This window comes from Rhinolophus sinicus, chromosome 1 (genome assembly GCF_057876585.1).
Source record: "Rhinolophus sinicus isolate RSI-liver-muscle chromosome 1, RSI-T2T, whole genome shotgun sequence".
Classification (NCBI taxonomy): domain Eukaryota; kingdom Metazoa; phylum Chordata; class Mammalia; order Chiroptera; family Rhinolophidae; genus Rhinolophus; species Rhinolophus sinicus.
The window spans coordinates 13,983,014-14,010,685 of NC_142501.1; the positions used below are offsets into that span (position 1 = coordinate 13,983,014).

At 47.0% G+C, this 27,672-nt stretch overlaps 1 protein-coding gene and 1 non-coding gene across 5 annotated transcripts in view; both read left to right on the top strand.

The window, feature by feature from the left end:
• LARGE1 (LARGE xylosyl- and glucuronyltransferase 1) overlaps positions 1-27,672 on the top strand; it is a 489,591-nt gene that overhangs the window by 153,421 nt on the left and 308,498 nt on the right. The gene's annotated exons all lie outside the window — the stretch shown is intronic.
• Positions 17,889-18,026, top strand: LOC141570297 (small nucleolar RNA SNORA76). Its single transcript, XR_012494302.1, has one exon. It is a non-coding gene; the product is annotated as a small nucleolar RNA SNORA76 (small nucleolar RNA).

The following is a 27,672-nucleotide window of genomic DNA, read 5'->3' on the forward strand; positions in this document are numbered from 1 at the left end:
TTGTATAATTTAAAAGGGTGCATTTTACGGCATGTGGACTATAGCTCAATAAAGGTCGTATTAAAAAACTAAATAACAATAAAATGGAGCTGCTCAAGGTAAATAAGGCAGTACCAGAAGCTTGGCTTCACTCGTCTGCTCTTTCTCTTGACCTCGCCCCACACGGTGTTCCCTGAGATGCCCTCAGAATTCCACGGTACACATTTTGAAGGACCTACGTGGTCCTTCTGACGTGGACATCGCCTGTTTCTAGGAAACCGATAGAGGGCTCACATGGCAGCAAGAGGAAGCATAGAGATATTTCTTTTTCCATCTGTCCCTGACCCCATGGCTGTGAAGGGGTGTGACCGCCAGCCTTTCAGTCTAAACAGCAGTGGGAGAAGTTACTGTGATGACTTGGCACTTAGATTCCAGATCAGTCCTGTGCCAGAGTGGAGGCAAGGGCTATTAGGAAAGAAAAACATGAACCCTCCCTCAAGGTTGAATGGGGCTTTCCAGACAGTTTTCGAGACAAAGAGAAACCAAAGGACAAAATAAAAGTAGCTTGCAAATGCTCCAAAGAGTCTTTCAAAACACAGTACTCTTGTTATGGTTCCTTCCTTAAAATCCATCCCTGGTTTCTCAGGCCTGTAGTGACCTGACCCCCTTTCCATGCCCTGAACTGCTTTACCACCTGTCGCATGGTCTCCCATACCTGTCACCTGGTCTCCCATACCTGTCACATGGTGTCCCATACCTGTCACATGGCCTCCCGTACCTGTCACATGGCCACCCGCACCTGTCACCTGGTCTCCCATACCTGTCACATGGTGTCCCATACCTCCATTCCCTTGACCATGGCCAGTGCTCTTTTGTGCTGTCCTGTTGGTGAGATCGTGTTTGTCCTTTGAGATCTAGCTTTTCACCATGTTATGTGTTGAATTGTTCTGTGACCTTATTTAGAAATAGTGTCTTTGCCGGTCATCAAGTTAAGATGAGGCTATTACGGTGGGCCCCAATCCAATATGACTGGTGTTCTTATAAAAAAGGGAAATTCGGACACACAGACACATACAGAAGGAAGGTGATCTGAAGACACAGGGAAAATGCCATCCACAAGCCAAGTAATGCCTGAGGCCACCAGACGCTAGGAGAGGGGCCTGGGACAGAGTCTCCCTCATGGCCCTCAGAAGGAACCAACCCTGCCGATGTCGTGATCTTGGACTTCTGGCCTCCAGAGGTGTGAAAGGATAAATTTCTTTTGTTTAAGCCACCTAGTTTATGGCAGCCCTAGGGAACTGCCACACACCGTCTCCATGAATACTGGGACTTTCTCCTTTCTTCGCCAAACCATTCACTGCCTGTGTCCCCGAGTACTTTGTCATTTGATTAGTATACTTAACATACTACATTGTATTTGCTTCTATTTGTCTCTCTAAATAGGGATTATCTCTGCATTCTTAAGGCCTAGTGATGTACTTGTCTTGATGGAAGGATGGATGGATGGATGGATGGTTGGATGGAAAAGGAGGGAGGGAGGGAGGAAGGAAGGAAGGAAGGAAGGAAGGAAGGAAGGAAGGAAGGAAGGAAGGAAGGAAGGAAGGAAGGGTCAGTCAATCTCTCTTGATTTCCTAATTCTAAAACAGAAAAGCCCACTTCTTTGTATCAAAGCTCAAAGTTTGAAATGCAAATTAACATTTGAAAGATATATGTGTCATCTCTATTTGAGTCTCTCTCTGGCAAGCCATGTTTAGGCGGGCATTTCGCAGTGTAAATAACTTGGAATGTGTTAAAAAGTTCACGAGTGTTTAAGTTCATTAAATTAATGTTGTCATTTTGAGCTGCTGAGTGTGTTGCAGGTTATAAACTGTTGACTGCCTTTCTGTCATTTTGCAGGAGTGTCGTCTTCAGAGATGTGGGGTACATTAAAAATAGAAGAGTTGTTTTATACCCAAGAGTCCAGACCAGGAATTAATGACTCGGGTCTGCCATTTAGTGCTCTGTGGACCTAATTTACTCATTCATTCAGGTGCTCAACTGAAATTTGAGCGCCAACTTTCTGAGTGGTGTCAGGTCTCCTCTGTCAGCCCTTCCCTTCTCTATGTTGAGGTAATTGTCTCCTGGTTAATCACCCACCTGGGCATACAGATGAGGGCTTGAAGGGTGACCGTGGCTGACAGCCCTGGATTCATACCTCTGACTCCATAGCATCGTCAGCCTCACCGAGAAAGGGCCGCTATCTTTGTGTTCTAGGCCCTTTGACCTGGGACTCTTACCGCTCCTTCTGCTTTGCTTAACCCCCCTCAGTGCCCTTTCTTTTCATCCTTCCCAGCTACGCATGCAGAATTTTTAGGAGGAAAGGAGAACGTACGTTTCGTCATTGTCACTTCCCTACTTGGTTGATCTCCACTCAGCATCATCTCGGTGGCATGCTCCGTCGCCCAAGTGCCCCTTGCTCCCCGCCCGTCGCCGTGCACACTTCCACTCTGCTGCCCTCTGTCCCTGTCACCTGGCATTCTGCCTGTCTGTCCCCCACCCTGCCATGCGGTCCCTGGTGGCACGTCCCTGGTTCGCTCTCCACGAAGCTTCCTTTGCCCCTTCCTGCCTCAGATCCTGCAGTCTTCTTCAGCTGCTGTGTCAGTGTCTTTCCATCTGGGAAGCGGGGAACTGGGTTGTTCTGCAGTGGCCCCACCTTTGTCCTTTGGGTACCTCCAGACTCCATCTTTCTCTTGCTTGTACTGGCCACCACCAAGGGCTAGGCTCTGATGAGTCCCAGCTGCACTGGTATCCAGAGCCAGGCCCCGCTCAGGCGGCTGAAGGTGGTGTTGGGAGCTGTGGGCATGTGCGAGGTGCCCCAAAGATGCCATAATGCTGCATTGCGGGGGGTGTGGGGGGGAGAAGCAGAGGGGCTCAGAATGGCTGTAGGGATGGCAGGGTGTTGGCAGACAGGGTTTTTTCTTTAAAGTCCAGCACAAATACCATCTTCCAGCAGTGCCTTTGTCCTTCTCTGAATTCCACACCTTTTCACCTGCTTTACCAGGATCCTTGGTTAAACGTTGCATACTACCCTTTATCAAAATCTGCTTGGTATCACAGCTATGTCCGTCTGTCTGTGTCTCTGTAAGATTCTTGGAATCAACAGCTGCGTTCTCCATTCTTGTTTCCACCTCCACACACCTTACAGAACACTGCACATAGTAGGACTTCCGAAAGTGTCTTTAGAAAAGAAGTGACTGGTACCGTTTTTCCCCCAAAATAAGACCTCACCGGACCATCAGCTCTAATGCATCTTTTGGAACAAAAGTTAATATAAGACCCGGTCTTATTTTACTATAATATAAGACCGGGTCTTATATTAATTTTTGCTCTAAAAGACGCATTAGAGCTGATGGTCTGGCGAGGTCTTATTTTCGGGGAAACAGGGTAGAAGAAAGGTGGCATGGGGGTGGTAGTCTGTAGAATTTATTGCACATAACCCACACCCCGATTCTTAGACTTGAGAGATTCAGAGATGGCATGCCTCCCTTTCTCCCTGTACCTTGAAGGCTGTGCTTCTTTCACCATGAAAGAACTCCGGGCTTGCTTTGCAACCCGCTTGGAAATTCATTAATGCATTTCGCCTTTTATGAGAGCTTCATGAAGTTCTTTTAAACTTGAAACTTTTTTGCTCTTGTTTTCCCATTCCCCCACCCACCTCCTCTTTGGCAACCATCAGCTTGTTCTCTATATTTATGGGTCTATTTCTGCTTTGTTTATTCATTTGTGGTTTTTTTTTTAGATTCCAAATATAAGTGAAATCATGTTATTTGTCTTTCTCTGTCTGCCTTAGCTCACTTAGCACAATACCCTCTAGGTCCAGCCATGTCGTGGCAGATGGCAAGGTTTCATTCTTTTTTACTGCTGAGTCATATTCCATTGTACACATGTACCACCTCTTCTTTATCCATTCATACGTTGATAGCCATCTCGGTTGCGTCCGTATATTTATTGACTATTATTAGTAATACTGTAGTGAACATAGGGGTTCATACATCTTTTCGAATTAGTGTTTTTGTTTTAAACTTGAACCTTTTCTTTCTTGTAATTGGCCCTCGTGGCTGCCTTTGTTAGCTCTGATGTGACCCCCTCAGACCTTGCCTTCTGTTTTCTATTATTCCCCCAATCTTTCCTAGAGATTCCAGAGGAATCTTTCTCAAATACTGTACACCTCCCTGCTCAAACGTCTTCTGTGGCTCCTTATTACCTGGAGAATAACAGAGGCCAGATGTTGTTAGCTTCACATTTACTTCCTTCCAGGAAATTCCTCTAACTTCCCTTTCCAGCTCTACCAAAGCACTTTCCCCCCAAGCACCAATCTCAGCTCCCACGCACAACCCCAACCCTCAATGCACCCATGCGTCAGCCATCAGAGTTTCTCCCCAAAATAGATGTGCCCCGCTTTTGTCTCAGTGCTGTTACTCAAGCAGTGCCCTCCTCTCTCCTAGGTCAACTCATCTTCTCTGTAGAGTCCATCTTAACCGTTTCCTTTGCTGATACTGTTCCCTGTCTGTCTTGACAATTCTTGTTTCCTTCCTCACTGTTGCCATCTTACCTCCTCCCCTGTGGGAGATACTGTGGTGTGATGCTAGTGACGGTTTTGTCCATCCGCTCAATTCCAAGGGTAGCCATGGTGTAGCTCCAGAATGTCCAGCTTACAGCCACGCACATCACAGATATCCCAACACGCCAGCATTCAGTCGAAGAACTTTTAATGTGGTCTTTGTCACATTTGTTGTTGCTGCTGTTATCATCATCCCACCCCACCATTGTCATCAGTATCTTCGTAGTGACTTAGAATTGACCAAGTTACTTCTTATCCAGGCTCTCTGTTGTACTTCTGACTGCTGTTTATAAAATAGCATGCCAAGAGATAGAGATAACAAAATAGTACAAAATGGTGTCCGGGTTGCCCACAAGGCTTCTCGTGTTCCCATTTAGCACCAAGGAAGAGCTGGCTCAGCTCAGATCAGCTTGTGAGTGTGCAGACAGTGTATGAAGCCCAGGGCCTCTGTGAAAAGAGCAGTTGGTTATATGCCTCTCAGAGTTTTTCTAGCATACCTTTCACGTGCACTAACCAATACACGTACAAGGAGCTCCACCCACCTTTCGGTTCTGGTCCTCCATCTGTCAAATTCGTATGTCGTTCTTCAACTGGGAGCCTAGATTTGACTTAAAAGATGTCCTTTGAAGGCTCTACATGGAAATGTCCATGAACGCATTTCCTCTTTGTGCTCACACCTTTGTCCTTTCTTGTTCTTTCCCCTAATTCATCTGCAACTTGAAGTGGGGAATCCCCCAAATTATGTGAATCGATAGCTGTCCCCCATGATCGCCAAGCATGGTACTTTTATGACACTTGCATACTCAGATTTTCAGTTTTCATAGTAAACCTGAGAAAATAGGTATTTTTATCACATTCTACAAATGAGACCATTGAAATTCAGAAGTAATGAATGTTTTGCTGTGGCTAAGCGACTTGCCCAGGGTCACACAGCTGGATAGCCACGCTAAGTTCAGTCCCCTTTCCCCTCGACTCCTGATTCCAAAGTCACATTTACTTAGATAATCTCATTTAATCATACGAGTGGTTGTTAATCATAAAGCCCAGTTGTTACACTGTTTAGTTGGCACCACGCTGCTGAAGCCCACTCCCTTCTGCCCTGTTGTTTTGTTTTCCCATCAAGAAGATTTGCTTTGCTTTTAATGCTCTGAATTTCTGGTTTCCTTTCCCTTCCCCAGAACTCACATAGACACTGGGGACCCAAGAATATCTCTCCCAGAGCAGGCTCTAGTGCTCTGCCTGGGGATGGCTTTCCAGGACCAGGCTGTTCTCCTTCTAGCAGCCTTCTCGCTTCAGTTGCCCCAGCTTTTCTTAGCAACCGACTTCTGTTTTGCAGCCAGATCACGCCAACCAATCATTTCACTCGTTTACTTAAAACTTCCGTTCTCTGCCACCCCAGTGGCTTGGAACAGCCTAAACTTCTCGTGGCCCACAAGGATCTGTTCAGGGGGCCCCTGTCCACGTTTGCAGGCTTATCTCTGGTCAGTTCTTTCTCTGACATTCTACATTCCAACCTGGTGGAACCACAAACCATCTTCTCCAGCCTCTGGGCCTTGGTCCTTCAGGTCTGGGCTACTCTACCAACTCTTCGAAAATAGAAGAATAATTTTTAAATAAGGCCTGATATGCAGTTGTGGCCCATGGCTGTGGTGTCAGTGCTCCCACCAGTAGGAGCCCGGAGTCAGCTCCAGCATACCATGGAGCCCGGCTGCCTACAATGCCTGTCTCTCCTCTTTACCCAGCTGATTCTTGGTTGGTGTTGGGATTTAGTTAGGATGTTGCTTCTTCCAAGATATCTTTCTTGACCAGCACCCACCTGTCCCCTGCGTGGCAGAAGCTCTGGTTCACGTGCCAGCTTGTTAACATTTGTTATAAATAGCACTTCCCAGACTCTCATGTTTGTATGTGCTTGGACCTCTCCCTTCTGTTTCCTGCACTTTGTGACTGGGTCCCAGCTGCATTTGGATTCGTTTCTCTAACCTAGCACTAGGTACAAGGTCAGTGACATAGAAGGTGTTCAGTAAATGTTGTTGAATGAAAGCATGTTTTGACTTTTAAAGGACAGTAACTTTGTATTTCATTCAAGAGGAGTGTTTCATGTTGATACAAGTTCTAATCCTGCATATTTTAGTTGCAAGACACACAGATCTGCTCAAGTTTGAAAAAAAGGGATGGTTGTGTTATTTATGAGACATAGGTACCTGCCCAAAACCCAGGAACAGGAAGCACATCTCAGTTTTCACCTGCACAGTTTGGAATCTAGGCTTTTTCTTCCGGGATGTGGGAAGCCATAGGGTCTCTATAGTTCTCTGTCTCCTTGTCTCCGTCTCTCCATTTCTTTTCCTCTGACTTTCTTGTTGTCTTCCTCTCTCTCGCTCCCCTGCCTCATACACTGTCTCCTTCTCTGCCTCTCTTCCTTTATCAACTGAGTTCTTCTCTCCCTCCTCCTGTCCAGCTTTCTCTGTTCTTTCTTCCGTTGCACAACCCAATAGGGTCCATCAGTCCCAACTCTGTGACTGCCAGCTCAGGTACCTCCCGTCAATGAGAACTTCTCTTTGTGTGTGCCGTATTTAAAATTTCCCTGAGAACAAATATGATTGACTCAGCACTGCTGGTTGAAGCTCCCAGCTGCCATCTTGGATCAGGAATCCCTGGCCGGTGTAATCAGTAGAGGGGAGTGCACAGCCCAGGTGGGACACACAGACAATGAAGGACCTGTTAGGACCTTCAGAAATACGGTGTTTCCCTCCAAATGGTACAATCCCAGGCTGGGTTGGAGCGATAAATGACGGTGACTTGGGGTTGGGGTGGAGTATTCACTTCATTCTCAGTAAAATAATTGTAGGTCAGGATGGAAAGGCATCATCAGCCTATTGGCCGTGTGACCAGCCAGCTGTTTGTTGACTTCTGTTGCTTCCACCATATAAGAACTTAAGTCTTTAAAAAATAATCGTGCTTCAGCTTCTGTGATTGCCTCTGGGAGTCCAGTCAACACATTAATTAATTATCCTCAGTGTGAACAGATTTCCTCTAAAAAGCCTCCTGTCTGTTTATTATTTTAGCCTCATTCTGTGCCTTCCCATTTGTCCAACCTCAGTCCCCTCATAAATTGGTCACTGTCTTAGATTTCTCCCCAGCATCAGAGCCACTGTGTTGTCTTCTGGTGGGCCAGCTGTGGTTCTGATGGACCACACGTAGCCAGGGGTCCTCAGAGCAGGAAGTGGGCCTCTGCTGTGATCTGCCTGTTGGATTGATACCTCAAGGTATTGCCATTTGCTCTCTGGGCACAGTCAATATGCTAATGAGAGACTGAGCTGACAAATAACAGCACATTTGGCTTGACTGGAGGAAAAGTATAGCGAGTACCTAGAATTGTCAGCAGTGAGACAGAAAAGGTTGTCAACACTGTTGTGTTGTCACTGAGCCTCCTTTTCAAATGGCTTATATCACAAAATATTGCAGGAGCTTGGAGATTCGAAAGCGAAAAATCTTTAGAGCTGAGATAGAAGGAATAAAAGCAGAGTGATTTCCAATAAAAGGATCTCTCAGAGGTGGCAATTCGTGGTGAACGCAGTGGAGAGACCCAGCAGGGCTGGGATGGAGATGGGCAGCCTGGCTCTTTGAGACAACGTGACTTTGGAGAAATACGTTTGAAAGAAACGTCAAGAAATGGTTGGTTCCGTGGTTCCATGTATGGTCTTGGTATTCTTCATCCTTCACGTTATGAAGTTTCCTTTTTCATTGGTTGCACCAGAGAGAAAAAGAAATGCCAGTTGGTTTCTGAAGTCCAGACATTAGTGCCTGGGATTGCTTGCAAAAGAAGCGTCTGTGGGGTCAACAGCCTTCTCAGATAACCTCTGGCCAAGAGCACACCTGTCACACCCACTGTGGGTACTTGAAAGTCCTGGAGTGAATTTATTGGTCCTCAAGGGCTCCTCGTTGGCTTTTTTGGATTTGACAGGGCTGTAACCTGACCTCAAGGAAGTACCGAGTAGGTGAGGAGAAGAGCTGAGTCTGGAGAGGGTCTGGGGCCTTCCCTCAGAAAGGAAGGAGAAAAGCCCTTGCTTCGTGGTCGTGGCTGAGAGCAGCCTTACAACACACTTCCAAAAGAGGCCCTTGGTGGAAAACATGGTGATTGATGCTCAGAGAGTCAGTCAGAGGCACTAATTGTGATATCTCGCTGTAGCTCTAGAGTACTGCACCATTGAATGTTACGATAGAATAAATAAATGGCACACTAGGAGGGAGGGAGGGAATGAGGGAAGGAATGAGGGAAGGAATGAGGGAAGGAAGAGAAGGAGGGGAGGAAAGAAGAGACTCACCAACATGACCACCAAACAGACACAACTTTTGGTCTACCTGGAGAGGCAGAATATAAGCTACATAGCTAAGATCAGTATCTATTGTGTATCGGTTGGGAATCATTTGGGTGCTAGTAACAGAAAAACGAACAGTGGCTTAAACAAACGAGAGTATATTTGTGTTAGTATATAAGCTCTTGGAGGTAGGTGGTTGTTACCATTGGTTCCGTGGCTCCATTGTTGGTTCCATGGCTCATTGTTGGTGCTCTGAATGAGCACGTCTGCAGGTCTTTGGGTCTCCTCATATTTGCAAGACGATTGCAGGAACTCCAAGCATAAACAAACACTAAAAAGCATCTTCTCCCCAACAGTCAGTTCTTAAACATTCACAGTGTACCCCTTGCCTGTATGGCTTGTATTTGTAGCAAGTAACACATAGCAGAGGCTCAACATATATTTGTTTTGAATGAGTGCACTGGTGTAGTAGCCTTGCGAGATAAAATACAAGACGCTTTGTTAAATTCGAATTTCAGAGAAGCAGCTAACAATTTTTAGTATAAGTCTGTCCATATATTGCATGGGACATACTTATACTAAAAAAAAAAAATTAGTTGTTCATCTGAAATTCGCGTCTGACTGGCTGTACTGTATTTTTATTTCTTAAATCTGGCAACACTAGGACATAGGAGTGACTTTATGAAGATGGAGCTGCAGGTTTGCTTCTGTTTCACAAAGTGAGGGCTACCTGTGTTTCTGCTACGCAAGCATATGGAGTGAGGTGGAGATTTGAGTGGAGATTGTGCAAAGAATTGGAACAATTTATCTAGAGGGAAACATGAAAATGGAATTAGAAGTTAGTGATGGAGAATTAACTGAAAATTAAATAAATTGCGGATGGTTTGCAACTCCTTAGAGAGACTTCGTAGTGTTGGCTTTAGAACAGTGAGAGGAAAACCACTGTCAGCTGGGAGCCACAGCATGGGAGCGGGCGTGCTTTGCTCAGTGACATCTGTCTGTGATCACACAAGAGATCTGAGCTGTGTCTGAAAAGTAGCAGCGTTCGCCTGGTGTGCTGGAGGCAGCTGGAGTTGTAGGTGGGGGTCTGATTTCCAGTTCTTGCTACATGTCCCTGGATCGGGGATTTTGGGAGAGAGAGAGAGAGAATTTCTGAACTGGGAACTTGTTTGAAATACAAATTCCTGGGCTCCACTTCAGACTTAGCACTGCAGATGCTTTGGAGACATGGGGCCCAGCGTTCTGACATTACAGCCGGCCCTCAAGGTGACTCTGACGCCCACTTAAGTCTGGGAACCGCTACTCTAGACAGTGGAGGAGTTCTCGAAGAATGTCTGCTTTGCAGCCCAGACAGAAAAAGGGCTGCGTGCAGCATGGGCGACGTGAGCACAGCCAGCCGGGGAGGCCACTTGGAGACTGGCTAGTTGTCCAGGTGTTACCCCAATATCTGGTTAGCAACCTGCCCTTATGAACATTAACTGAAAGAAGCAGGATGGCAGGAATCTGGGGTGCCGCCAGGGACAGTGGGACTAGGAGAAGAGGACCCCGATGGTGGTGGTGACATGTCTCCTGTTAATGTTAAGACGTGGGAAAGCCCTGGGTGATAGGTAGGTGGGTACCCTGGGTTCTCATCCTGACCTGACCAGGAACTTGCTGAGGGACCTCCTAGAACTGCTTGCTTTTCTCTAGACCTCAGTTTCCGATTATGTAAGAGGAGGATTTCGGAGGAACAGCCTTAATACTGATTCTTTCTGGCCCAAGCTTCTCATGCGAAAGACAAAGAGAAGAGAAGCTCAAGGGTTTCCTTCAGTGGAGCTTGACTTCAGGTCTTCCTGCTTCCCATGTAGGCTCTTTCCTCTCGTGTTGCTACCCTCCTCATGTCTCTCCATGGCTTGCAGACGGGTCCTCCAGGCAGGAAGCCTGTCAAGGACGTGACAGGAAGCTGCCTGTGACTTGAATGCCAGAGGACAGCCTGGAGTGAAATGGGGGGCGGGGCTCAGACACCTTCAGAGCTGAGTTCCCCTTTCTAAAGTAGGGGGCAAACCGGGCGATGCTGCACGAGCTCATTAACTTGTTGGAGCCTCACTTTTTCGGTCTAAGTGAAGGGTTAATGAGCCCAAACTCCACGAGGACTGGCTGATGCCCTCCTACCCTTCCCTCCTGCCCCTCCTGAGAGGATCATCCAAAAGAGCCGTCACTCGTGCCACCTCTGCGTCTTCAGAGGCGTGCGTTCAGTGCACACTGGCCGTCCCCCTGCACATCACTCGTGCCACCTCTGCGTCTTCAGAGGCGTGCGTTCAGTGCACACTGGCCGTCCCCCTGCACCCTTCCATAACGTGAAGTGGCTTCAGTGGGAGTTCAGGGTGCCGACGAGGCCAGAATGAGGGTTGCTTGGGGCAGAGATGTGTGTGCAGTTGGTTATTGGAGAAGGAGCTGGAGCCAGCGAGACCACGGCGCAAACCGGCCTATGCGAGGACAGGTCGGGTGGCAATATGGGACGATGTCACGTGTTTTACCTGGACACTGCAGATTATTCTGCCACTTTATTTTGGTTTTCCTTTCTTTGATTGGTCTGTGACTCAGGTAAATTTATATCTTAGTGCCTAATGGAACATTTACGTGGTTAGATCAGTTATTACGTGCCTTTGTCTCCAGTCTATTGTGTGTGTGTGTGGTGTCTTTTATCTCAATGTTGACTTCGCTCATTTAATCCTACAAAGAGGTAGAATTCTTCATCCCAGTTTATAGGTGAGGCCACAGGTTTGCTGAGGGAGCGTGGTGCACAGCAGACCAGCCAAGATTGGAAGCCGTATTGACGATTCCAGAGCCAGCTCTCCAATTTTTCCAGGCGAAGACCGACTTTTTCATTTTCATTGGAGTTATGCCATCATGTGATGGAGTAGGGAGACCATTTCTGGCCTGTTTATCACCCCTGTGATAGGACAGAATGCAAGCTGATCTGGTCCAGTATTGCTGACTGGTGGGGGCTCCTTTGTTTTTTGAACGTTTGATCTGCATTTTATTTTTTTTCATGTTTTGAATTATTTTAAAAAACGTTCAATTACAGTTGACATTCAGTGTTTGTATTAGTTTCAGGTGTACAATATAGTAGTTAGACAGTTACATAATTTACAAAGTGATCCCCCTGTTAATCTAGCACCCACCTGACACTACACATAGTTATTAAATAGTATTGCCTATATTCCCTATGCTGTATTTACATCTCTATGACTATTTTATAACTACCAGTTTGAACTTCTTAATCCCTCACCCTTTTCCCCCAGTTCCCCCACCTCCCTCTCCTCTGGCAACCACCCATCTGTTCTGTGTAGCTGAGTCTGTGTTTCGTGTGTTCGTCCACTCTGTTCTCTAGACTCCACATATGTATAAGTGAGATTACGATATTTGTCTTTCCCTGTCTGACTTTGTTTTACTTAGCGTAATACCCTCTAGGTCCATCCATGTTGCTGGAAATGGTTGGTGGGGACTCATTTTTCAATGCTGAATATCAAAGAGGAGTAACCAAATACACGGACTGACCATTTAAGACTTAAGAAACTTACACCTGAGGGGGGATAAGAAAGCCTAAAAGAGAACCACCAAGGAGACAGTTCAGGAGCTGCCAGATTAACTCGAATGGCAGCCTGCTTTGTTGTGCCCACTGTGTGTGCGGGCAGGTGCGTTTAAACATACAGTGTCGACGACCACAGTCATGGACCCCAGACTGTGACCCGTGTGCTTCTATTACAGCAGCCAGAGATGGCCCTGTATTTATAAACTAGAGGTGGGGAGATTCTTCGTGAAAGGCTATTTGGGGTACATTTTAATGTGGTTCCAGAAGTGGAAATAGCACTAATTTTTCTTTATCTGATGTGGGGGATGCAGGGGCAGCTGGAACCTTTTTGATAACCAACTCTATCCATTTCTTTCATGATCATCTAGACCTCCTGGGACTGTTACATATAATTGTTTTCTAAGCTGTATCCATTTCCCTGGTCTGTAGATATATCTGTCCCCCTCCTCCTTTTTAAATAGAACTGATTAATTATAAGAAAACAGAATGAAGTGAAGCTCTGAGCTGCTTAGTAAATCTCATCCCTCAAGTGATGTGATTCTGCTCTCAAGATGGAGAGGTTCATAAAGGGAAGATTTCGAGAACGAGCCCAAAACAAATGAGCCACGAGGCTAGGCAGTTTAGGTGCCTGTAAATGAGTAGCTGTCATTGTCACCAGGGACAAATATTTATGATACACCTGTGAGTACAACTGCCAGTTCATGTCCATGAGACCCGGACCGAGCTATTTTTCAGGAACAAGGCCAAGGTTTCCAGCTTTCGTCTCCTATTTGATTCAGCAATTCACAGTCTCTTCTCTTCGGAGAAGCCTTTATTTAAAATCCCAGCCCTACACTGGTTACTGGGTCTTCCTCAAAGCCTTAACATGTATTAATACAATATGCGTTACATTATTGTGCATTCTTGAATGTTTCGTATCCCCTTAAATTACCTGTAAACACCATGCTGTCCTGAGCGATGGTCTTCTGCTGCTTTAGAATCTGCCCATGCTAATCCTTTGCTCGTAGAGCTGGTCACACAGACATTTGTGCAATGACAATGGCACTTTCCTAGTAGGAGTATAGAATAGCAGGGACAGTGGAGTTAGATACTGACAGTGAACTTTTTCTTCTTTTTTTCCACCTAGCAAGGGTCTGTCTGGCAAGAGAGGAGAGTACATCAAAGTCGTGTTGAGATTAATTCTAAGGGGAAAGTTTAATTGGTCCCAGGGCTTTCCATCATTCTGTACCTGGTCAGAGGCCATTATTCTCAATGGCCGTTTCTTATCACTGCGTCGTTTCCCTGGGAGATGTAGCCCTGACACGCTGGCTGGGTGGGAGGCTGATACGCTATAGAGAAAAAAAGTACTGGTTTGGGTCTGATGCAGTCCTCAGCCCTCCAGCGGCAGTCCCAGTGTCACCTCCTAGAGCAGAATCATGGAACTTAAGACTGGGAAGGGTCTTTTGAGGTTACCTGGAGCGCTCCATGCATTCGTACATACATCCCTGTGTTCCTCAGGAAACTACCATGTGCAAGGTTTCCCACTGGGCACCGTCGAGAGACGCTTAGGAAGCATCAGATCCAGTTTGGAGAGCAGGCATCAATCAAATGGGGGCTCCCTGAAAGTTGTTGTCACCCACAGTTGAATGGCCTGCAATGAAGGTTTGTTTTTAAATTAGTACATTGCAATGGAGCACAGGTAGCTCTGGACAGCGCTGGATCAGGAAGAATGAATTATGATGGTGAGCAGTTACCGGCTGAACAAGAAGCAGTTTTCACCCTAGAGCAGTCTTAGCATTCTCAGTGACGACAGCTGCTTGGGGTAGAGTTAGAGAGACTAGGTACGAGTCCCCGGGCCACTCTATTTGATCTGTGACCCTCTCGTAAGCTACTGAACCTTCCTGCGTGTCTCATGGTCCCTAGTGGTATAAAGATGGTAATGACTGTTATATGTTGAATTGCATCCCCATCGAAATGTGCAGGGTGAAGTCCTAACCCCCAGGGTCTCAGATGTGACTGTATTTGGAGAGAGGGACTTTAAAGAGGTGATTAAGGTAAAATGAGGTCATATGGGTGGGCCCCAATCCAGTGTGACTGGTGTCCTTCTAAGACGAGATTAGAACACAGACACACAGAGGAAAGACCGTGTGAAGCCAGTTCTTTGCAAGCCAAGGAGAGAGGCCTCAGAAGAAACCAACCCTGCTGACACGTTGACCTGGGCCATCCACTCTCCAATGCTGTGACAACATTAATTTCTAGTGTTTAAGTCTCCCAATGTGTGGTACTTTATGGCAGCCCTAGCAACCTATTACAGTGACAGTCACCTGAAGAACTGCAGTGATTCAGGTGTGTGCTGTCATGTGGGGGTGACGGTGTGGCCCATGGCAGGGAATCCTGGCTCGGCCGAGTGAAACAGGTTCGGGCTGGAGCCTTCACCGGGTGTCCGTGTCCACCCTCACCAGCACCAGCACCTCCTGTCCGGTAGACAGACTCGGTGCCTGGCGCACAGTAATGCTCATTAGATTCCTTTGTAAATGGCAGCTCCACTGTCAGCCACTTCTCAGTTTGTGGGGGTGGTTCACCAGACAGTGCCAGGCTCCATTAAATCATTTTTTTTCCTCCAGACCATGTAGTTGATGAATCCTGAGCCCTTCATCCTAGGATGTGACCAAGAGTCTAAGGATGTTAGGGGGCAATATTTGGGGCCTCGTCACTCTCAGCAGCTCAGACTCTCGGCACCTAAAACACCTGCTCAGCCCAGCTGGCATATGCACACCTGTCCATTTGGTCTCTGCTTGGTGAGTCTGCAGACGCTTCCAGAGCCAAGCACACGTTGCTTCCCTCCTTTCTCGCTCTGGCTTTCTCACGTGTGCTCAGTGTTGTTGATTTTTAGGGGGGCACTTGTCCCCAGGGTCCGCACGGTACTACTAAAATCACAATAGTGACATCAGCCACTTGGGGGGTGTGGGTGGCTAGTGGGAGGCAGCTCCATGTGGAAACTAAAAAGAGAAACAAAACCCTCTTCTTTCACTTCCCCCCAGACTTTTTTGTGTCTTTGCAGGTAGACAGGGCCAAATATGGAATTTACAGATTGACCCTTTAATTCCCAAAGCAGCTTGAGGTTTTAAAAAAGTTCCTTTGATTCCAAAGAACTGGGAGCAGGGACTCAGGTTGGTGGGCAAGCCAGAGCAAGGGGGGGGGGGGGGCATAACGCATATGTGCCTGGAACGTGTCGGTTGTGTGCTGCAAATGTGGCCATAAACCCTAGCAAGAGGAACCCTCTAACCATTTCCAGCTGGGAACACCTGGAAACTTTCTAAGTTACAATGAGAAGAGCGTCTCTGGCAAGCCAAACTTGACTTTTGTTTTATGGCGCTTGAATGCTTTTCCTACTCACCTGGGCACTCCCTATATTTCACTGATGGACGCATAGAGAAGCATTCAGGCTGATTGTGCCAGAGGGCACGTGGGGTCCCAGGAGGTCTCCCTTTAGTAATTGGCATAGGATGACAAGGAAAAGGCACCTCCAGCCAGGGTCAGGACAATGAGGAAGGGACGCGGTGTGGCTTCCTCCCCTAACCTTCTCCCTCCCTTTTCTTTATTAGGCATAACCGCATTCAGCTGGAATTGGTCTCGTGTGCCAGTTCTGGATCTCCTGGAGATGATAGCATTCTTACTTGATGATGGAGGTCATGGTTTCTTTTCCAGGCTGCTTCGAATCTGCAGTAGTACCGGGCTGCATGCTGGTGTGGGCGCTGGAAGCATCTGTGATGGTAGCTGCCTTAGGGCAGACAAGGGCCAGTGTGCAGTGTTCTGTCTAACCACGTTGAGGGAAAGAACTTCTAAGAGGGCAGGTTAGTTGTACAAGTGATCTGGGACCTGCGTATCTTGTCTTGATTTGGTGAATCACTTCCTTTCTTTCAAGCTTTTCAGTCTTTACTAGAATCTCCCCTGCCCCCTTCAGAGTAGGGTCTGCAATTACATCACGTTATTCGTTTAATAATTTATCAGTCTTCGTGAGGCCAAGACTGACTTACCCCAGGTCACCCATTGAGTTATTGGCAGGGTTGGGCCTTGAACTGGTGGCTTCTGTCCCAACCTGATGCTCTTCCCCTTATACTGAGCTCCTTCTGCTTTCTAGGGGCTCACATGTTTCTGTTCCCACCTCTGCACCGCAGAGGGGACCCCTGAGAGGGCGCCTCCACTGTCTCTCCCGGCCTCTGATGAGAATGCCCCTCTTAGCCACTGGAGGTGTTCGTGGGAGGCCTGTGCCAGGATGTGGGCTCATCCCTGATTTTCTCACCATCTTCCTTAGAAACCTTCTTCCTGGCTGCCAACCTGATGTTGTTACCTGTCATAGGGCAGTCTAGCATTGCGATTAAATCCTTAGGTTTCAGAGACAGCCCTGTGTTCAGATCCGTGTATTGATGGGTGTATTTTCCATTTATAATCCCTGGAGCTCTTGAGGGAAGTCACTTTGATGAGCTTCATTCGTTTCATCTAGAACTGGGCATATTAATGCCTCATGTCTAGAGTTTTAGAGTGAATATGTGAATGTACAGGGCTTTGCACAAGGCCTCACACATACTCAGCATCCAGTGGCAAGTAGGTGGAGTCTCCATCAGCGGCATTAGCATACGATTGCCTCATTGGCTCGGATGTGGTCGTGTGTATAATAAAGTACCCAGTCCAGAACCGGGCCGATGGTTCTCTTTAATAAGTGAAAGCTGTTGTCAGCTTGTGGGGTAACTCAAAAGATCTGAGTAATTCAGCAGATACAATAGACCTGGAAGATTCCAGGACGTAGATTCGTCTTCCTGTCCTGTCTCAAACTTCCTGTCTTGCCTCGGCCCAGTGGCATTCCTTTATATGACTTCACTTTCCTCACCAGTCACTTGGGGCTGACTGAGCATTGTGTGATACTGAAAAGGGATGAGGGAAAGTGTACACTCAGTTGGTGGCTGTTGGATCGGAATTGCTGGCGACACCAACGTCGCTCTTTCTGGAGAGTAAACTGCCAGTTCATTACAAGAACTATAAATTGTGCATACCCTTTAACTCAGGGGTTCTAATTTTAGGAATGTATTGTTCCCAAATACAGATTCCCAAAGAAAAGGGGGGTGGTGGGATAGAGCGGGGCCTGTCGGGTTCATTAGCAGTGCTGTTTCAAATAGCTCCAAATCCAAAAGTCCACACGTGCCCAACGTTGTCCGGCGTTTTTGGTGTTTGAATACCACAGAGCCCTCAGTGGCCGTGGGGCAGGTCAGACGCATGGCTTTCAACTTGTGGGCGGTCCCATTTGGGAGAGAGTTGAGCGATGGTGAAAGCAACAGTCCATTATTTTAACCGAGATCCAAGGAAGGCTAGAGAAATGTGAAATCAGTTCCTGAGTCTGCTGAGCACCCCTCCCTGTGGGTCCCCTGCTTCAGCCACTGCCAAGGCACTGCCTTGGAACCACTGCAGTGCCTGGCCTGTGGCCTCAGGGGTCTGGTGGCAGTGCCAGAGCAAACCCAGCTTGTTCATATCCAGAGCTGCTTAAATGCCACCTAAGCCATTCCTTTGGCAGCAAGTGACAGTCAGCAAAAGGGCATGGCTGGCAGAGGCTCTGAAGAGGAGGTCTGAGGGGGCAGGATGTGGTGCACGTGGTGTGCAGGACGGGCAAGGAGCCTGGAGGCCGCTGGATTTGGGTGTTTAAAGGCCGTTCTGTGGGTAGACAGAGATGGGGTGGAAGTCTGTGGACACGTGGGCAGATGGCTTCTCTACCTGGGTTTTCGGATGGCCCCTGTGCCTTGCAGCACTCTGGGAATAATGGGGCTAGGTCATTGGAGACTTGGGGCTCTCCTGGCACCCCAGAAGGATCCTCGGGGGACTCAATAAGGGACTGTTCACAAAGCTTTTGGCCCCTAGTGAGCGCTGCATAAGTGATGGTTGCCTTCCCCTTCCTGGGGGCGAGCGTGGAGGGATGAGGAGTGGGGACAGCATTCATTTGAATGTGGCCTTTTCTAGGCATGTAGCAATCATCTGGCCAGGATTTGGGGACAAACTCCCAATTTCCAGTACAATACAGCTGTCCTCACATGCACACTTGAACCTACAAATACCGGTAGGTTCAAGGTAGGGTCTACAAATACAGGTAATGTATCTTTGAAAACATTAGAATGGAATTTGGAGGGCCGCAAACAGAGTTAACATACTTCAGTAGGTTATTCCTTCTTTTCAGAAAGTCATTATAGTCAATGGTAAAAGAAATGAGAGTCCATAAAATGGGGAATTAGACATGTGGTCATTTCTAAGATTTAAGATTAAAAACTTGGTAATTCACTGTGTTTGCAGGGACAATCTTATGTCACCCCTCTGCTTACTACCCTTTAGCAGCGGTTCCATGTTGATGAAATGGACATTCCGGCTGGTGCACAAATCCTTTCATGATTCGGCTGCCTTCTTAGTTTGTTTCTGTTTTCTTTCACATTCTTGAAAATGCACCTCACACAACACCTGTGTATTAGTTTCCTGTTGCTGCTGTAACAGATGACCACAAACTCAGTTGCAGAAGATAACACAGATTTATTGTTTTGAACGTGTAGAGGTCAGAAGTCCAATGTCTGGCTCTCAGGGCTAATGTCAGGGTGTCAGCAGGGCTGGTTCCTTCTGGGGGCTCTGAGAGCAGGATGGACTTCCTTGTGTGTTTTCAACTTCTAGGGGTTGCCTGTATTCCTGGGCTTGTGGCCCCTTCCTCCATCTGCGAAGCGCATCACTTCAGTCTCTGCTTCCGTCATCGCACCTGCTTTTCCTCTGATGCTGACTCTTCCTGCGTGTCTCTTATAAGGATCTTGTTATGACATTGGGCCCAGCCAGATAATCCAAGATAATCTCCCCATCTCAGGATCTTTGATCATACCTACAAATTCCCTTTTCCATTAATGTAACAGTCACAAATTCTAGGAATTAGCACGTGGACATCTTTGGGGGACCATTATTCAGTCTACCCCAGTGTAGTTCCCCGGTCTCTGTGTCTAGCATTCTTGCTGCCTGGGACACCTTTTCCTGCCTTCATTGTCCAGCTAATTCCTATTCACCCTTCAGAACTTCGTCTCAGTCTTCTCTGTATGAAGACTTCCTTGGACATCCTTCCTCTCCTGCCCATTGATCTGGTCAGCTGCCCCCTCTCTTGCTTTGTAGCATCATCAAACCCAGTATTGTAATTGTAGGCTTATTTATCTGCCTGTCCCTGTCACCCTTGGGGACGGGGAGCACACTGGAGTCGCCTTCCCGTCCCTACCGTGTCGACCCAGGGCTGTACATCATTCAGCACTGATTGATGGATGCCCAGGAAAACGGAGACGAAGGCAGGAACCGTGCCTCCCACCGTGGAGACATCTCAAGGGGGAGCTCTCTGTCCTGATTTCCACACAGCCGTGTTGGCCTGGCATCGCATGTCCTCCAGGGAACGGAAGCCCTCTGGGTTTCAGCGTGTCAGCTTCTGTGTTTTCCTGTCCCTTCAAGCTGTCTTAATTCCCTCTTTCTTGTGCTGTGATACATTAGCCTAAGTGAAAGCAAATAGACAATTTCCTATTAACATTTATATTGCTTTTCTTTTCTATTTCTTGGTGAGGCTCTGAAGATGGGGATGGCTACGGAAAATATTCTTTCATCTGAATAATGTCCCTGTTGGGGGCTGGATTCCAGCGTTTTTTCCTGGGCTGTCCAGAAGCATCGATGTGGTGGACTCATGAGCTCAGGAAAAATTAAGGCACAGAAGTCAATGCGGAAACAGCAAGTTGGATTCAGTAGACGTACACTGAGTACCGACTGTGTGTGTACTCCCCTGCCAGGTCTTGGTGTGTGGTCTGGAGTTTATTAAGTGGTTATTATGTGCCAAGCATTGTTCCAAGTGCTTTAGTTTTACCATCTTCTTGACTTCTTAGAACTGCCCACTGAAATGTAGGGCCCATTATAATCTGAGTTTCACAGAGGGAGAAACTGAGCCAGAGAGAAGTTGCTTACCATCTTGCTGATGGGGGAGTCCCCGTCCCTGCCCCCCAAATGTTTATGGTCCGGAGGTGGCGTCTGAACCGGCAGTGTGCACTGAAGGCTGAGTGGGACGTCCACAGGTAGTCAAGAGTTTTGAAGGGTATTCCTGGCAGAGGGGAAAATAAAACAAAAGCAGGGAAGTGTGGAAATAATTACTTCGTTCAGGGCAGAGTGAGTAGCAAGTGCAATTGCTTTTAAAGTTGTAGGAAAGATGGGCAAGGAGCCAGAGACCTGGGAAGACAGGAGGGGCAAGAGGGCGTAGCTAGTGAATGGATTTCCTAGTGTGTGGTCTGGAGGTGAGCAGCTGCGAGTGAGGACGATGACGTGGACAGCAGAGTCTCTCAAACTGGTGGGCTTACAAATGTGCTGGGATCTCGAGCAAATGCGGACTGTGATTTGTAAGCCTGGGGTGGGCCTGCGGGTCTGCTTTTCTGACAGGCTCCCAGGTGATATAGAGGTGGTTGGTACCTGGGTCCCTCATTGAGTGAGGGTGCAGAGGGGACGGCAGGCACCATGGGGGGTGTGGGTGAAGAGGCTTGGGAACAATGCCCTGCTTTGGGCAGGGTCAGGTGGGCCCGTGATTGTGTTCTCAAGAAGAATGGCAGTGGATGGAGAGGAAAACGGGTGGGGTCAAAGGTGTTCAGCCAAGGAGAAGGAAGAAACAGCCTGGACTTCTGCAGATGAAAAAGAGACCGATGGAAATGAGCAGTGTTTCCGTTACAGTTAGGCTCAGCAGTATTTGACAGGATGGCTTAAACCGGAAGGAAATTTGTCTCTCCCACATCCAGGAAGTCAGGACGTTGGCAGCATGGGGTGTCGAGGTGGTTTGAGGGTGTCATTCAGTTCCCCAGAATCCTGTCATCTCTGCCAACCTCACCTCTCGGCCGACGCACCTCCACGTCCAACATGACATCAACGTCCTTGTTGTGGCCAGCAGCCAAGAAGAAGCAGGAAATCCAGAATGGGCACATGACTCAGCGAGCAAACTGCCTCTCTGTGGCTTTTCTCAAGTCCCACCGCCACGCTTGGCTGCCCTAGGGGCTGTCAGGTCTAGTCTTTCCTCGGGATGCTTTGCTGCCCTGAGTGTAAGCAGGGTTCTGTTCCTACACAGAAATGGGAGGAGAGATATGGGATGGCAACTTGGCAGCCCTTGCCATAAGTCGAATCCCTGGTGAGAACTTAAAAGGGGCGGAGTGTTGAGTTGATCAGGTTCTTAGTGACAGGCCTTTGTGCTGATGGGGCTCTGAATCTACTTGTGCCCTTTGCTTGCCCTAGTTCCTTAGTGTGAATGTCGGATTCCTCTGTCTTAGAAAGCCTGTCCAAATCCTTCCTACCCTACAAGAACCAGCTCCATGGCCACCTCCTCCAAGCAGCCCACCAGGACTCTTGAATCAGAATCAGTCTGCCATCTCTTAAACAGAGTGTCGCATTGGCACCGCCGCCCACCCTCATGTCATTCTGTTTTTTATTTTAATTCAGTCATTTGTACCTCGTCCTCTTCTTTAGACTGTGTGTCAGCAGTCGGTCTCGAGCACAGTGCCTAGTACACGATGAATTTCCAGGACATTTTAGTTACACTTCAGGGAGTAAATTTGAGTGATGAAGCGGATGTGTATGATGCAGGTGTTTTCCCTGGAGCAGTGCTTCTCGTACTCCTGTGTGCCTCGGAATCCGCTGCAGGGCTGTACAACTCCACGCCCCGCCCCAGTTTTTGGTTTAGTAGGTCTGGGAGGCCTAAGAAGGTACATTTCTAACAAGTTCCCAGAAGGCACTGATGCTGTGTTTCCAGGACAGTCCTTCCAGAGATCACTGTCCTTGAGAAACGCATAGATTTGTTTCTTTTTCTCTTTTTCTTTTTTTCCCCCCGGGGAACCTGCAATGCAAGTCAGGCCTGAAAACAGACGTGGGAATTAAATACAAGATAGTTAAGTCAGTGGATGAACCAGTAGAGAAATATTTGGGGTCAAGGGTACTTCGGAGTCTTCTTCCCAATTTTTTTTTCCCCCGAACAAATTCCCTGTTTCACTTAATCTTAATGCTGCCAATTGTAAGATGCACTGTTATTTTATATAAAGCCAAGAAATTAATAAGGGCTTTTCATTAAGCTACGACACAGTGCTTTCCTATCCCTTTGAATCTCTTATACTTATTGAAACAACGCTTTTAGACCTAATTAGATGGGTTTACTGCTTACATATGAAGGAAAAATACCAGCAAATAATATTGGTTCGGGTAGTCCTAAAGCTTCTTCACGACGAGCCTCACTCTTCAGAATCCCTTCTCTACTCAGTGTCATCACCGTCTGTGTTTTCTACATGGTGTCACCCTTCTGAGCACCAGATTGCTTATAAGAATCCTGCAAAGAAGACTCTCAAGGCCCCCTGGCAGCTCTGTGGAGCCTGCCTACCCCTGGCTCCTCTTTCAGAAACCTTGCTACTAACACCTTTGATTCTCCACCTCCTCCAGCGCTTCCCACAACCATTTGGTTCATGGCTAAAAGCGCGATCCCTTCCATTATCTCCAGCATTTTCACGGAAGCCGCTGACACGCATTCTGCAAATTCGTGAGTGTGCTAACAGTGGCAGCTACTGCTTCCACTTATTGGAGCCAGTTATTGCCGGAGCGTTCCTGATTTCAAAGACTTTAGAATGTGAAAAACGGCTTTTCTTAGCATCAGTTTTTTTTATGTCCACTGCATGTCAGGCACATGTTTTCCTTGTCATGGCTTTTCACATTACTGCTCTCAGTTAATATTTATGATGGTTGTTCAAGGTCAGTATGGTGACCTCAGTTTTATAGATGAGGACCTTGGGTCCCCATTCGGCATCTAGACAGGCATCCATGCACTCCCCAAATATTTATAGAGCTTCTGTGTGCCAGTCATTCTAGGTACTAGGAATACTGAAGTGGAAAATTTCCTGGGGGGATATTCAGTGAAGAAACAGGCATATAAGACTGAATCATGTAAGTGCTGTGGGAAGAAAAGTAAATCAGGGTATGCCAGATGTTAGAGAAGGTTTTCTGAGTAGACTCTGGAGTGAAGTGAGGGTACACAGCGCACAGGTATCAAAAGGATGCAGACTCCCCACCAGAGGAAGTTGCAAATGCAAAGGACTCGTGGCAGGAAGGGGCCGTCTTATTTGAGAAACAGCAAGTCTGTTCAGTTTTTACTTCCATTTTACTTCCAACCCTTCTGACACCAAATGTATGTTTTTGTTTTCTTTTGTTTTCCCCCCGCACCAATTCTCCCACTCTCTGGACACCAACTGGGTAGCCTACAATTCGGTTCAATTCTGACACTAACTACCCAGTTAGTATAAATCCTACAGGTTGAGGTCTCACAAGAGTGTCCCCACTTCAGACTGTGGTCACAGCCCCAGGTTGCCACCTGTCCTTCTGACCAACTGGCTCTAAATACAAGTGGTTCCCCCAGTCCCCTTCTCTGGGACTCAGGAAAGTGCTTTGCTTACAGCACTGGTGTATTAGAAAGGGTGCAAGTCTGAAACAACCAAATGGCAGAGATACACAGGGCAAGGTATGGTGCGGGCAGGGGTTATGCCCGTGCCCCCTTGGCGTATGCTGTCCTCCCGGGACTGTGATATGTTCCTCAACCTGGAAACTGTCTGGACCCTGTTATTGAGGGGGTATTAAGCAGACTTCAGTACGTAGGCATTGCCATTGGTGCTTAGCTTAATCTCCAGTCTCTCCCCTCCCTGGAGGTCAGGCGTGGGGGTGGGGCTGAAAGTTTTAACCCTCTAACCGTGCCTTGGTCTTTCTGGTGACAGTTCCCATCCTGAAGCTGTTTAGGTGTTGCAGCCACCGGTCGTCTCATTAGCATATACAAGACACTCTTATTATTCCAGAGATTGCAAAGGTTTTAGGAGCAGCGGGCTAGGAACTGGGGACAAAGACCAAAATATATGTTTATCATATGTTTAGCAAGGAAGCCAACTGGGCTGGAGCAGTGGGCACTCAAAAGAGGTGCCTGTGCTCAAATGCAGCTGAGCTGAAATTGCCAGATCTTTGGGTCCCAAGTCCAGGGTTTGTCTGCATGCGGGTAAGTGTGAGACGCCACTGCAGATTACATCCTTTTCTATTTACTGGGTGAGTTTAATTTTTTAAGAAACAGACGTCTTGATCAGTTCAGCTCCAACAGCAGTTCCACAGCAGAAAAATAGACTCACTGCTGTCACCATCTTGCTGCCTGGGAAGTAAGTACCCACAGTGTCTGATTCCTGAGCAGTGTTTTAACCAACCCAGCTAAAGATAACGGCGTGTGTGCGAAAGTGGGCAAAGGGAATGACAAAGAAATGCAAACATTTTATTCCCAGTGCATGTCTTTAAAATAGGATATGGAACTTTCAACTCTTCCTCTTTTGAAGAACACTGTCGAGAGGGAGACCCTGGCAGCACTCTGTAGAAGAAAGAACAGGTCTGGGTTTTGATCCCAGCTCTGCTAATAATTAGCTATGGGACTATATGTATTAGAGCTCAGTGACCGACAAGAGAATGTGTGAATTTAAACAGAAAAAGATTCATTGTTATTATTCCGTAGCTTGCAGGATTCTAGGAGAAGCTAGAGGCCCAGGCTCCAGGCTGAGCTGCAAGGAGCAGTTCTCTGAGCCACACAGAACCAGACCACCGAGAAAACTGTGAGTAAGAAGCCCTTGGGACGGTTCCTCCTGTAAGGGCCGCACCGCGTCTGCTGGGAGCTGTGTCTTCAGAACAGCCGCCATCTTTGTTGATATTCCTGAAGTCCAGGATTAGAGTCAGGGATCTAACTACAGATGCCTCGGAAAGAAACAAATGCCCCTTGCTCGTGTTTGCCAGGAAAGAGGAGAAGCAAAAGAAGAGGTATTCCAGCTCCTGATGTTCATTTTTGCTTCTTGAATCTCACACGGGTGTGCGGGCTTGGTGGGAACTAAGTTTCACAATCGGGGTCCTAGATGGAAAGGCATCTGGAAAATGTCTGACGTGGCCGTCCACGTATGCAGGAGAAATAGTAAAACAATCCTGTGGGAAATGGGGGAGGGTAAAGGGTGGGTTGCAAAGGTTTCTGCAATTCAGTCAAATTGTTCAAATGTCAGCCCCGGTAGCTGTTGGTAAATTATGCAGGTACAATGCAATATTTAGAGCACCCACTCAAAAAGCCATACAATGAGACACACCAAAGAACACCATAAGCAAATCAAAATAGAATTCTAAACAGTGTTCTGGGACCTCACAGGAATGCAGGAAGAAACCTAATGAGATGCCATCACAAACCCACAGAAAGGGCTAACATTAAGAAGACTGAACACCATCAGATGTTGGCAAGGAGGTGACACAACTGTAATTCCACACGTTATTGGTGGGAGAATGAAAGGGTTCATCCGCTTTGCAAAGAAGTCTGACAGTTTCTCATAAAACTAAACAGACACCTACATTCCGATTCTTCAGTTCCAATTGTCGTCATTGCCAAAACTGAAAACCGGCCGGTGTTCATCAATAAGAGAAAGGATAAATAAATTGTGACATAGTAATACCATGGTGTATTATTCACGGAGCAATAAAAAGAAACAGACACCTGATACATGCTACCACATGGATGAATCACCAAAATGTTACGCTGCGAATAGCTTACCCAAAAGAGTGTATACTTGTGACTCCTAATAGATCACATTTTTGTCCAGGAAGAATCAATGTATCATGGAAATAAATCTGGAAAGTGGTTGCCTATGGGGAGTGCAGGTGGAGATTGAATGGGAAGGGGTTTGAATGAATCACATCATCACCCTAAAATGTTCTGTATCTTCAAAGGGATTGGGTTATACAAGTGGTCCTCCAATAACATTGTTTTGTTATAACATTGATGAAATTTAAAAAGTCAATTCCCAGCTGGGGCCACTGTCTGTGTGTAGTTTGCATGTTCTCCCCATGTCTGCACAGGCTTTCTCCAGAGACTCCCGGTCTCCTCCCACATCCGAAAGATGTGCATGTCAGGTGATTTGATGTATCGTAAGTTGTCCCAGTCTGAGAGAGTGTGCGGGTGTGTGAGCAGCCCTGCCATGGAATGTCCTGTCTAGGGTTGGTCTCACCTGGTGCCCTGAGCTGCCAGGATAGGCTCTGGCCAACACAACCCAGAACTGGCATAAGCCGGTTAGAAAGGAACTACCTTACTTGTTTTGAGAAATCTTTCTTAAATGGTTGGATGGTTCACATTTATTTCAATGCTTAATATTAGAAGTGTTCTGAGTCTTTATTTAGAAATACGGTGATGTTTTTGTGAGCAGAAATACACCACTGGAATTTCACTCTTGTTTATATCAGTTAGCTTGTAAAACTGGTTTTGTTATATGTCATTTTGCTTAAAGTGGCGGCTTCCAAGACCTTTGGACGATGTTAAGTGAGGGCTTACTGTGCAGGCGTATGATTTGTCACAACTCCTGCAACGGTCTGTGCATTTCATCGTATACACCTTTTTCTGACCCTACCTAGTTAGTGGTTTACATACTAAAGTACCCAGGGGGTGATGTGCTGATGACTAACTTACTGCTTTGAAATGCATTAAAGAGAAGAAAAAACGTGGGTTGATAGATGAATAGAAGGACAGATAGATGAGACAAAGCAGATACGATAAGTTGTTAATGGTAGAAAGTAGGTATAGGGATATGTATGTTCACTGTAAAATTCACCTTTAGGTGTCCTTGGAAATGTTCATAAGAAAATGTTAGGGCAAAGTGTTGTGAAATTATACTAGGATGTGTGATCCCTTCCTCTCCTGCATCAGGCAGCCATTGGTTGTTAAGAAAAATCACTACAGCTGTCTGGTCACTACATTATGGGACAAGGTGATTTTTGCTAAACTGGATAAAAGGCACAAAGAATTCAGTTGACTGAAATAGCTGGGATTGGGATACAGTCTGGAGAGAGTACCCATCCACAGAAGATGCCCAGTAAGCATTTATTTAATCTGTTTGTCTTACTCTGCAATGAAAATCCCAAACTCTGATTTCTTGACTGTCTCCAAAGTCAGTGCCCGCCATGCAAAGACAACAGCTATCCATTTCTGAGATAAGGTGAAGTGTAAACTTCTATAGTTGGTGGAGACCTGGAGGGACAACCTAATTCATTCTCATGCTCTTTCTCTCCCCCTCCCCCTCTCCTTCCCTTCTTCCCCTTCCTCCTTCCCTCTCTGAATTTACCTAAAATAT